We start from the raw sequence: 12,610 nt of genomic DNA, 5'->3' as shown, positions 1-12,610 counted from the left end.
GAATTCCAAACACCTACGTGAAAGCAGGGTTTTAATGGCTACTTTAAAAATAAGGGAAGAGGAAAAACTGCCTTATAAACATCCACCCAAAGCCTCACACGGGCCAGGTCTTTGAGTGTCATATTTATTCTGCCAAATAACTTAGGGGATGTCCCTGCTTCTGCAAATGAGGACTTACATAGCTCACTAAAAAGGAACAAATTTGGTGTTACACCCAAGTCCGTGCTACCTGGGAGCCCTTTCTCTTCTATGAATTGCAGGACCTCAAAAGTACAATAAATGTCTACAACTGACCAAGACTTAATTCTAAAGAAAAAAAAAAAAAACAAGGATAAGAAGGTGTCTTAGTTATGGTTTCCATTGCTGTGAAGAGACACCATGACCAAGACAACTCTTTTTTTTTTTAAGATTTATTTATTTTATGTATATGAGCACATTGTCGCTGCCTTCAGACACATCAGAAGAGGAAATCAGATCCCATTACAGATAGTTCTGAGCCATGTAGTTGCTGGGAATTGAACTCAGTACCTCTGGAAGAGCAGCTAGTGTTCTTAACCATTAAGCCATCTCTCTCCAGCCCAAGGGCAACTCTTATAAAAGGAAACATTTAATTGGAGATGGCTTAGTTTCAGAGGTTCAGTTCATTATTATCATAGTGGGAAACATGGCAGGATGCAGGCAGACATGGTACTGGAGATGGAGCTGAGAACTCTACATCATGATCTGAAGGCAGCCAGAAGCCTTCTGTAGGCAGCCAGGAGGAGACTCTTCTGCACTGAGTAGAGTTTGAGCATAGGACCTCAAAGCCCACCCCTATGGTGTTGAACTTCCTCCCACAAGGCCACACCTACTCTAACAAGACCACGCCCACTCCAACAAGGCCACACCTCCTAACACCTCCTAAGCATGCTACTTCCTGTAGACCAAACATATTCAAACCACCACAAAGGGTTAGATGAATAAAAAGTGAAGGAGAGAAACTAGGGTATGGGTCAATGTGGAGGACAGTGTTTTGGTTGCTTTTCTCATTTGCTGTGATGGAATGCCGACAGAAGCGACTTAAAGGAGAAACAATGTAGCTGGTTCATAGTTTCAGCGAACTCTGCCCATCCCGGTGAGGCTGGTGTAGTGGCTGGAGAGGCTTGATCTGCGTTGAAGGTCACCACTGCTCATTTACTTTGTGACCCACCAGGAATCAGAATTAGAGCAGGCAAGTGATAACCCTTCTGGCCTGCCCCTAGCCCTGGCCACCTACATCAGCACCTATTTCCCAAAGGTGCTGCCACCTCCTCAGTTACCAGTTGGAGATCAAAGGTTCAAACAAATGAGCCTGTGGGAGATATTTTACATTCAAATCATAATGGAAGAGATAAGCAAGCTTCCAGAAGAAACAGGTAGAATTGTCCTCTTCATGCCAGGGGCTGGTGGAGGGTCGGCACTCTGGCATGAAGATTCTAGCACACATGTACACATACAATCGCATACCTCTGTAGCCCATTGCTAGTGAGCAGAGACAGATGGATCCCTGGAGCTCATTGGCCAAGCTGGCTTAGTCTGGTCAGGTCCAGGTTCAGTGGGAGACCCTGTCTCAAAAAATAAGATGAAGAATGATTAAGGATGTTGTCCAATGTTGACTTCTGGCCTCCACATGCATGAACATATATGTGTACATGCATAAACATATATGTGTACATGCATGAACATATATGTGTACATGCATTAACACACATGTATACATGCATGCACATCTCCATACTTCCACATACATATACCACACACATAAATGCACATACAGCCACACAAAATCTAACTCTCTGTTGGTTTTTTTGTTGTTGTTTTTTTGGTTTTGGTTTTTGGGGGGTTTTTTTTGTTTTTTTGTTTTTTTTTGTTTTTTTGGTTTTTTCGAGACAGGGTTTTTCTGTGTAGCCCCGGCTGTCCTGGAACTCACTTTGTAGACCAGGCTGGCCTCAAACTCAGAAATCCACCTGCCTCTGCCTCCCAAGTTAACTCCCTGTTCAATTTGCAGTATTACCAGTGTTGTGACAACAGGTGAGCTAATCCGACTCCCACCATCACATTAAAATACCTACTGTGTGCATTTTAGCTTGTTCTTCCCCAGTGTGGTGGTCATTACATGATGACATTACTAAGTGTCATGAAATGTTTCTAAGAAGAAACTCAAGTCACTCCACAGAGCTGGGAGTCATGCACAGTCACACCCTGGTTGTTGGGGAAGGAATAGTTATTTAAGAGATTCTACGAGAGAGTCCTGTTGGTCCTGTGGGGGTGGGGTGTGCCCCGTGAAGAGATCATCACCTTGTCAGAGACCCTGGGGAGAGGCTGCTTTTAGACTAGGGCATAACGACTCTGCAAGAAGTTTAATGTCTGTGAGGGATGCTTTCTTTGCTCTGGACATTTGGTGTGTCTCAGTGTCTTTGGTGTCAAATGGTCACTGGGCCATTTCTGTTGGAGGCAGTCGTAGGTACCTTTCCTCATCCTCAGGGAGATCACCTGGGAGGGAGGTAAGGGTCGGTCCAAGGAAACGGACTCACCTTGGTCCTGACTCATTCTCTGTGCTGTGTGTCCTTTCGTCATCTGCACAGCCTGTTCTTAGCCTGAATCAGGGGAGGGGTCCATACCAAAATGTGGGTCAAAATAACACAGGGGAATGCTGGTTCCCCTCCCTTGGGGTCAGACAGTACCAGTGGAGGATAGCGAGGCTAGACAGCAACTGAAACGTTACCTTCTGTGGCCATTAGTATGATGCTCAACAATCCGGCTGCATCTCACTGCTCCATGTGTTACAGGAGAAAAACAGCATCTTTCTCTCTGGTGTCATAAGAACTAGAGGAAACACACAAAGAGACTGGAATTCGTAGACACCAGGGATTATCCAATTCATTCCATGTTGCTGTAATGAACTACATATCAAGCCACAAGCAGATGCAAAATTTATCCTGCCTACAAGAAATGCAGGGACAGGAGATGGAGCAGAGACCAATAAATGGCCAAGCAAAAACAGGCCCAACTGGGGACCCATCCCATGGGCAACCCACTTACACTATTAATGATATTCTGTTATGCTTGCAGACAGGAGCCTAGCGTGGCTGTCCTCTGAGAGGCTCCACCCAGCTGCTGACTCAGACAGATGCAGACACCCAGAAACATTGGATGGAGCTTGGGGACTCTTAGAGAAAATTAGGAGGAAGGATTGTAGGTCCCAAAGGGGATAGGAATTCCACAGGAAGGCCAACAGAGTCTGAACCTTTGGGGCTCTCAAAAGTCTGAACTACCAACCAAAGAACGTATATGGGCTGGACCTAGGCCCCCCAAACATATGTAGCAGATGTGCAGTTCAGTCTTCATGTGGGTTCCAAACAACTGGAATGGGAGCTATTCCTAAAGCTGGTGCCTGTCTGTGGAATCCAGTTCCCCTAACAGCTGTCTCGTGTGGCCTCAGAGGGAGAAGTGCCTAGCCCTACAGAGACTTGATGTATGGGGGGCGGGGGGGAGACCCTCCAGTCCCTCAGAGGAGAAGGGGAGGGGGTGGGAGGAGGGAGTATGGGAGGGGGGACCAGGAGCAGGGACAGCAATCAGGATGTAAACAAACTTAAAAAAGAAAAAAAGAATATGGTAGTGAGAAACACACATCGGTTGCTGCTCCCCGAAGCTCAGGCTCTACACAGATAAGCATGATGTCACAGCTGGGATGGAGAGCTTACGTGTTCACTGAAGATGTTCTCAGGAAAAATCTGCACAGGGTGAGGCAAACAGGATGGGAAAGCAAGAGGTCAAGACAGAGCATCCTCAGGGTAAATCTATCCACGGCCTGGCCTACGACACAGACACAGCTCCACCAGGGTTGTGCTGGAAGATGAGAGACTGCAGCGTTGGACCCCGCCTCTGAGGGTGATTGACAGCACCAGGGTGGGGATGCTGCCTTTGAGGAGGAAGACTCCTGGGTCCAGGGTGTGCGGGCTGACGGGTGTAGGATGGATGTAGGATGCGGTACTGCTATGAGGCGAAGAATGGCACCTGTTCCCTGTGCTCCTCAGGGGGAAAGGCAGAGAGAGGGACATCAGAGAAGAAGCATTTAACCGCAGAAGACTGCGCCGCCATCACTTCTGATGGGGAAGCCTGAAGCGCACCCAGTCCGTAGGCTGAGGGTTGAAGCTTGCAATTGGATGGGGGTGGGGCCCTCCCTAAGTTAAAAAAAATAAAGAAACCATGAATACAGAACTAGTTTAAAAATGAAAATGTATTCAAGATGAGAAATATTTTTTTAAAAGTTGCTCAAGCATCATATGATCCAGGGAAAGAACATCATATCCGTATCAGTTACTCTCTTGCTGCCCTTTTCTATACTTCTTTGGCTATAGAGTCGGCCCCGCAATACGTGGACTCTGTATCTGCAAATTTAACCAACTTTGGATTGCATCTGTGCCAAATGCATAGGTTTGCTTTCTGATTTTAATTCCCTGAACAATATGGTGTAATATTGACCTACACAGTTCTTACTCTGTGCCATGTCGTATACATAATCTAGAGACAAAGGACAGCAGAGAGACAGGTGTGCTGTAAGAAAATACAGGGCCGTGCTATTTTATACAAAGGACCATAGTGTTCCAGCATCCTTTTATGCACAGATATTCCAGAGCCACTCCCAACACAGACCAAAGGACAACAGCCGTATCTTGAGTGTTTTCTCATAGGACAATACCTTGGTAATTCACTTTTCCTTAGGAGACCAAAACAACATTTTGCTCCCTCTTCTAAAATAACAGACCAAAATGTCTTTATATATACATATATATACACACATATATATATATTGATTTTTTTTTAAGTTTCTTTCAGCTTCATGACCTAGAAAAAAATCGGAATTTAGGATTGTTGTCAAGTTTCAGAAATCCTCTGCTGAGTGTATTTCAAATTCGCGTTATAAGCTTTGAATAGAAGCCCCACAGATTTGTGTCTGACTAAACATTTCAAACCTAATTTCTACCCCATACTCTTTCATTCTTTATCCCACTCCCCCTTCCCTTCCTCCCTCCTTCCTTCTCTCTCTTTTCTGCCATGCTGGGGTATCGAACCCTCAAACCTCATGCTTTTAACTCTGGCCCAGGTCTATCATCCTGTGTTGTGGTGCTGTTGGCTCTCATGTGATGAAGGCAGGTGACTGACTGGGGGGTCACCAGGAAATCGTGGCTGAACCAGAGCATTTGGAATTAACACAACCATAAGAGAAATATTCCCTCTCCATTCAAATTGAATGAGTCTCTTTTCTTTTTCTTTTTTCTTTTCTTTCTTTCTTTTTTTTTTTCTTTTTTGGTTTTTCGAGACATGGTTTCTCTGTGTAGCCCTGGCTGACTTGGAACTCACTCTGTAGACCAGACTGGCCTCGAACTCAGAAATCCGCCTGCCTCTGCCTCCCAAGTGCTGGGATTACAGGTGTGCGCCACCACTGCCCGGCTGAATGAGTCTCTAAGTCAATATTTTAGTAGGGTTTCAATTACCACGATAAACCCCAATATCAAAAGCTGCAAAGGGGAAAGGGATTTATTTTGTTTACATGTCTACATCACAGTCCTTCAATGAAGAAAATTAAGGTAGGAACTCAAGTAGGGCAGGAACCTGAGGCAGGAACGGAAGCAGACGCCTTGGAGGATGCTGCTTACTGGCTTGCTCTCCAAAGCTTCCACAGTCTGCTTTCTCGTACCTTTCAGGACCACTAGGCCAGGAGTGGCACCGCCCACGGGGAGCTGGGCCCTCCCACATCAATCATCAATTAACAAAATGTCCTCCAGGCTTGGCTACAGGTCAGTCTGGAGCGGGGTACTTCCTCAATTGAGACTACCTCTTCCAAAATGGCTCTAGCTGGTGTCACAGTGACATACATCTAGCTGGCACAAGCAACCAGCTCTCTGTCTGTTCCCTGGAGTGCCTATAGCTATTCAAATGCCACTGGGATAACAGAAAGAGGAAAATCACAGTTAGAAAAAGAAAAATCAGTGGCTGGAGAGACGGCTGTGTAAGAGAGGAGCATCTGAGGGATTCACAGCCCAAGCACATACATGAAACAGTAACATGTCTGCAACCCTAGCACCGAGAGGAGCAGAGTCAGGCAGCTGCCAGTACAGCCAGAGCAGCTCCAGGTTCAATGACAGATGTCGTGTCAAGGAAAGAGGCCAGAGAGAGATAGAGCAAAACCCTGGCTTCTGCACAGTAGATGTACTCAAGCACTCCATATACATACACACATATGCACATACACACACACCTACACACCCTGTACACATACACACACATACACACCATATACATATACACACAGGACCACACACCCCATACACATATACATACACACACATACAAACACACACACACACCCCATACACATACACGCATACATGCATACATACCCCAAACACACATACATACACACACACAGGCCCACACACCCCATACACATATATACACACACATACACACATATACACACACATACACCCCAAACACACATACACAGGCCTACATATCCCATACACATACACACACACACACACACACACAGGCCCACATACCCCATACACATATACACACACACATGCCCACAGACCCTATATATGCATACACACAAATGCCCACACACCCCATATATGCATACACACACACACACACAGGCACACACACACACATATGCCCACACACTCAATATATGCACACACACACACACAGGCACATGTGTGTACACACATGCACACACAGGCACATGTGTGTACACACATACACACAAAGGCACATGTGTGTACACACACACACTCACACAGGCCCACACACCCCATACACATACACATACACACACACACATGCACCCCCCCATATATGCATGCACACACACCCAAACACCCCTTATATGCATACATACACACAGGCACACGTGCACACACATGCACACGCGCGTGCACACACACACACAGAGCAGAAGTGGCTATGGACTTTAGCTGGTCACGGTTAAAATGCTGTCCTATAACTGCAGTCACAGTTACATGCACACAGTTAAAAGCACAGACACAGAATCCGTTCACTGCCCACTCCTCCAGGACTCAGAAAGGAGACGTGCGAGAGAGAGAGAGAGAGAGAGAGAGAGAGAGAGAGAGAGAGAGAGGGGGGCTCCAAACTGTAAGCTTCATTGGCTTCAACATAAATCCCCCTCTGTCGGTGAGAGGCTCCAGGACGGGTGATGTGTAAGCTGAGAGCACCCGGGGAACATGCAGTGAGTTACTGTTGGTTGGAGACTCGTAAATCCACTGCAGTCTTTGAAGGCAGAGACCACTGACTCCGTCCTGAGACTCAGACCAACTTGTCAATGACAGAAATACAGTATTTTCCTAAAAAGGTCTCTACATAGAAGCTCCCCTGTCTGAGACCCTCCTGAAGTTGCTCAACTTACGGCCTTTGGCCACCCACGGCTACAGGCAATGAATGATTCCGGGTATCTGTGCAGCATCATTCGGAATCAATAAGGCTGAAAACCCGGGACTTTCAGTTGTGATTTGTATCTGTTCCCGCCGGACTCCCTTGGGGTCTTAGGGTGAGGGGGTCACAGGCCCTGCCAGGTGCTTTTCATTACAGCCTAAGTCTCCCAGGCTTGAAATGATTTGTTTGCTTGTCTAATTCATTTGCAAAATGAGCTGCGCCAGGGCAGGAGTGCTGCATTATTGATATTTTCACCTCAGAGCCCCAGCCCAGCACACAGAAGGAGGCAGGATGAATATATACCATGTGACAGAAAGAAAAAACCCTTTACCCATTTTCTTATCCTCCCCCTCCTCAAATTCCCAAGGACAGGCAAGTTACTGTCTTGTTTAATTTGGTAAAGGAGCAATGCTTCCCCTTTGAATAGTTCGGGTTTTGGGGGTCACTTGCAGAACACACACACGGGTTTATATAAATGATTTCCAGTTTCATAGAAAGGAAATAGAACAAAGAAACCATGACATACAATACATAGCTTTTCTTCCGGCTCTTCTGCATCCAAACACGGAGCTTTCTCATTAGTGGACAGGACCAGAGAGCTGTCCTGGGTCACTGTCCCCTTTCTCAGCAAATAGCAAGTCCCTGTGTTCACAAGGATTTTTGGGATGTACCAAGCAAGAGAAAAGTGAAGAAGTGTGTAAGTTTTCCTCAGTGAGAACGCTATGCAAGCCTCCCTGAACCTCATCGTGGCCTGGGAGGCAGAGGGCAAGGGGTCCTGGGTGGTTCTCTTTATTTCTGGGTTTTAGCTTTTCTTTGGCTTTTACAGGTTAAAACACACTAACACACAGGCAGGCACACACACATGCGCACACACACACACTTGAACACACACACACACACACACACACAGAGTCTTATATTGAAGCTGGAATTTTCAAACTGACTTCCAAAGATCTTATGAAACCTGACATCAAGCTAAGTTAATATCAAGGAAACATCCCCTGTATTTAAACTGCCAAACTGTGGTAAGGCAACGCAAACCCTTCAGAGTCTTCTCTGGCAGAAGAGCCTCCTGAATTCCAAGTATTTTATAAGAGTTAAGAATATAATTTTTTTTAAAAAAAAACAACGAAAATCCAGATGAACTGGCTGGTTTGGTGTGTCGACTTGACACAGGCTGGAGTTTTGACAGAGAAAGGAGCTTCAGGTGAGGAAATGCCTCCATGAGATCCAGCTGTAAGGCATTTTCTCAATTAGTAATCAAGGGGGGAGGGCCCCTTGTGGGTGGTGCCATCTCTGGGCTGGTAGTCCTGGGTTCTATAAGGAAGCAGGCTGAGTAAGCCAGTAAGAAACATCCCTCCATGGGGGGAAGCAGGGGAAGCAAGCCAGTAAGAAACATCCCTCCATGGCCTCTGCATCAGCTCCTGCTTCCTGACCTGCTTGAGTTCCAGTCCTGATTTCCTTTGGTGATGAACAGCAATGTGGAAGTGTAAGCTCAATAAACCCTTTCCTCCCCAACTTGTTTCTTGGTCATGATGTTTGTGCAGGAATAGAAACCCCGACTAAGACACCAGATCAATCCTAACAAATGAAAGTTAACTCTAGATATTGTAGAAAGTTCTGTTTATGAAATATCTGTGAGCAATGCAAACAGAAAATTATTTTCATTAATGGAAGAGTAACAAAAATTTACAATATAACTTTATTATTTCAAAGTAAACCTGTGTAGCCCTGTATCCAATGGCCCTGTTTTAAAAGGTAAATTTGGGGTGATATTAGAAGTTTTTGCCTACTCTTTCCCTCTGGCGTGCCACCGACGATCCTATTTTCATCATGGGCCGCCGCCCCTCTCGGTGTTACCGGTATTGTAAGAACAAGCCATACCCAAAGTCTTGTTTCTGCCGTGGTGTCCTGATGCTAAGATCCGCATCTTTGACTTGGGACAGAAGAAAGCGAAAGTTGACGAATTCCCACTTTGTGGCCACATGGTGTCAGATGAATATGAACAGCTCTCTTCTGAAGCACTGGAGGCTGCCCGTATTTGTGCCAACAAATATATGGTAAAGAGTTGTGGCAAGGATGGCTTTCATATCCGAGTGAGGCTCCACCCTTTCCATGTCGTCCGTATCAACAAGATGTTGTCCTGTGCTGGGGCTGACAGGCTCCAGACAGGTATGCGTGGTGCTTTTGGGAAGCCCCAGGGCACAGTGGCCAGGGTTCACATTGGCCAGGTCATCATGTCCATCCGCACCAAGTTGCAGAATAAGGAACATGTGATTGAGGCTCTGCGCAGAGCCAAGTTCAAGTTCCCTGGCCGCCAGAAGATCCACATCTCAAAGAAGTGGGGCTTCACCAAGTTTAATGCAGATGAGTTTGAAGACATGGATGCTGAGAAGCGCCTCATTCCTGATGGCTGCAGTGTCAAATATATCCCCAATAGCGGTCCTCTGGACAAGTGGAGAGCCCTGCATTCCTGAAGGCTTCCACAGTGCTCTCTTATACCCTACCTACAAAATCATGTTCAATAATAAATCTTGCATCAAGTCCAAAAAAAAAAAAAAAAGAAGAAGAAGTTTTTGCCTAATCAAACTTAACCAGCTGTCTTCGCTTGGTTTCCACTGCTGTGACCATCGCAACTCTTATGAAGGAAAACATTCAATTACGGCTGGCTTTCAGTTCAGGGGTTTAGACCATTATCATCATGGTGGGAACCATGGAACCAAGCCGCCAGATGTGGTGCTGGAAAGAAAGCTGAGTTCCACATCTGCACGCAACAGGAAGTGAATGTCACACTGGGTGTGGTTTGAGCACCTGGGATCTCAAAGCCCGCCCACAGTAACACCCTTGCTCCGCCAAGGCCACACCCACTCCAACAAGGCCACGCCTCCTAATAGCACTATTTGAGTCTACTGGGCCAGGGGATGACAGATTACTCTTGGAGGCCTGTGCTCCGCATGGGACATAAATGCTCCCAAACCTTGGCCAGGTCATTGGACAGCACCTCTCTATTGCAAAACAGGTACCTTCTGGCCATGTACATTGCTAGCTACAACAGCAGAGGCCTTATGATCATCTGCCTGTTTGGGCCGAGCACACGCTCCCACAGACCGTAGTCCAGTGGACATGGGATCTCGCCAGGATATCACTGAGGAGAGCTTCTTCCTTTTTTTGGATGCTGGTGCCTAGGGATAGATGCTGTTGTCAGCAGAACTGGAAACAAGATGGAGCACTGCACTCCCAAGTACTATGGGCTGTGAGGCAGTGGGCATCGCTGTGGGCATGTAAAACACGCCCAGTGTTTGTGCCACTTTTTAAAAAAGATTTATTTACTTATTTATTACTATTATATGTAAGTGCACTGTAGCTGTCGTCAGATCTCATTACGGATGGTTGTGAGCCACCATATGGTTGCTGTGATTTGAACTCAGGACCTCCAGAAGAGCAGTCAGTGCTCTTAACCGCTGAACCATCTCTCCAGGACCTGTGCCATTTTTAATTTCATGTGTCATGAAGGTTGAGAGGCAGGAACTGCCCTTCTTCCCCCTCCTGAGGAGACTATACTCACCTCTTTGGGTCAAGCTGCAAAAAGAAACTGGAACAGTCAGGAGGGCACTGTCAGGAACTGTCAAAGAGGACACTGGGGCTTTACAGAGAGCAGGGATCCCCAGTGATTTTATTACAGTCTACCTTTTGGCACATCCAATGCTTGAGTAATGAGTTATACTTTTCCTTAAAATGATAATTGCATGAGGACAGGGACTTCTAGTTCATGCCATAAAATATATATATATATATATATATATATATATATATATATATATGCTTGGTCTGCGATACATGCTAAAACAGTGGTTCTCAACTGGTGGGTCAGGACCCCCTTAAGACCTAAGATCATCAGAAAACACGGATATTTGCATTGCAATTCATAACCGTAGCAAAATTGCAGTTACCCAGTACTAATGGAAATGATTTTATGGTTGGGAGTCACCACAACATGAGGAACTGGATTAAAGGGTCGTAGCATTAGGAAGGCTGAGAACCACTGTGGTAGAAAAGCAGACCCTGCTGTGTGTGGCTCAATCCTGTTACTCAAAAGCTCACCTGGCTCTTCGTGAAGGTGATGGGTCGTACAGATGTCTACAAGCCACACAGGCGTCCTGTTTCCATGAAACGTCCATGGATTTCATTACTTACTGAAATGAAAATGACCAAAATAATTCAAGACTACAGAAGCAGAGGGATGGACACCAAACAATAGAGCTCTGCTCCACAGCTCCATGTGGCCGACGTGGCTAGGGTGGGAAACTGTTTTTAGAAGCCAGTCTACTTAATTATAAAACAAGCATAGAAATGTTGTTCCTACATAGGATTGTGTTCCATTGGAAAAAAACAATGATAGTATTTATATAGTAATGTAATAATTATATAATAAATGCCAGTGGATGGATTCAAGAAGGAATGTGTAGGCTTGGAGCCATTTGTAACTTGGCTCAAAGACATAAAAGAAAAACAAATTGAAAAGATACTCATTATATCCAAAGGGGAGAGGGTATTAAAGCAAGGGTATCAATTCCAAAATCACTTTATAAATTTACTATAAAAATCCTCATACCATTTTTGGACATGTTCAGAATAATTATGAGAATCATCAAGAGAGAGAGAGAGAGAGGAGAGAGAGAGAGGAGAGAGAGAGAGAGAGAGAGAGAGAGAGAGAGAGAGAGAAAAGAGAGAGAGAATCATCCAAAAGCTTGAACTTACAGAAAATGAATGATACCATTTTAAAATCAGATGAACAAAGTTAAGGGAAAAGTTGCCATCAGCTATTTAACAAGGCAAATTAAATTAAATAAATCAAGATTATTAGCCAGAACACAGTCAGTTTATTTTTTTACTCTGCTAAAGGTCATGTGCTGGCAGGTCTAGGAGAGAAGCGAGAACCCAGTTCAACCAAGTCTCTTTAGGAGCTGAGAACTTCCCCTAGCCAGGAGTCTATCAAAGCAGGAACTTTTTTTTATTGTATCAATCTCTTGTTTATATAGGGTTGAAGAAGGAGGTGGGGATTTCTTGGTGGGGGAGAGATGACATAGGGGACAGGGAAGGGTTATGGAGGGTATGGGGTGACTGACAGGGC

The 12,610-nt window shown here is 45.5% G+C and overlaps 1 pseudogene; it reads left to right on the top strand.

The window, feature by feature from the left end:
* The first annotated feature begins 9,277 nt into the window (after positions 1–9,277).
* LOC127670514 (60S ribosomal protein L10-like) lies at positions 9,278–9,971 on the top strand (annotated as a pseudogene).
* The last annotated feature ends 2,639 nt before the right edge of the window (positions 9,972–12,610 follow it).

The sequence above is a fragment of the Apodemus sylvaticus genome, chromosome 20 (assembly GCF_947179515.1).
Source record: "Apodemus sylvaticus chromosome 20, mApoSyl1.1, whole genome shotgun sequence".
Classification (NCBI taxonomy): domain Eukaryota; kingdom Metazoa; phylum Chordata; class Mammalia; order Rodentia; family Muridae; genus Apodemus; species Apodemus sylvaticus.
The sequence above is the reverse complement of the archived record's forward strand: the minus strand, read 5'-3'. Positions and strand labels throughout refer to the sequence as shown.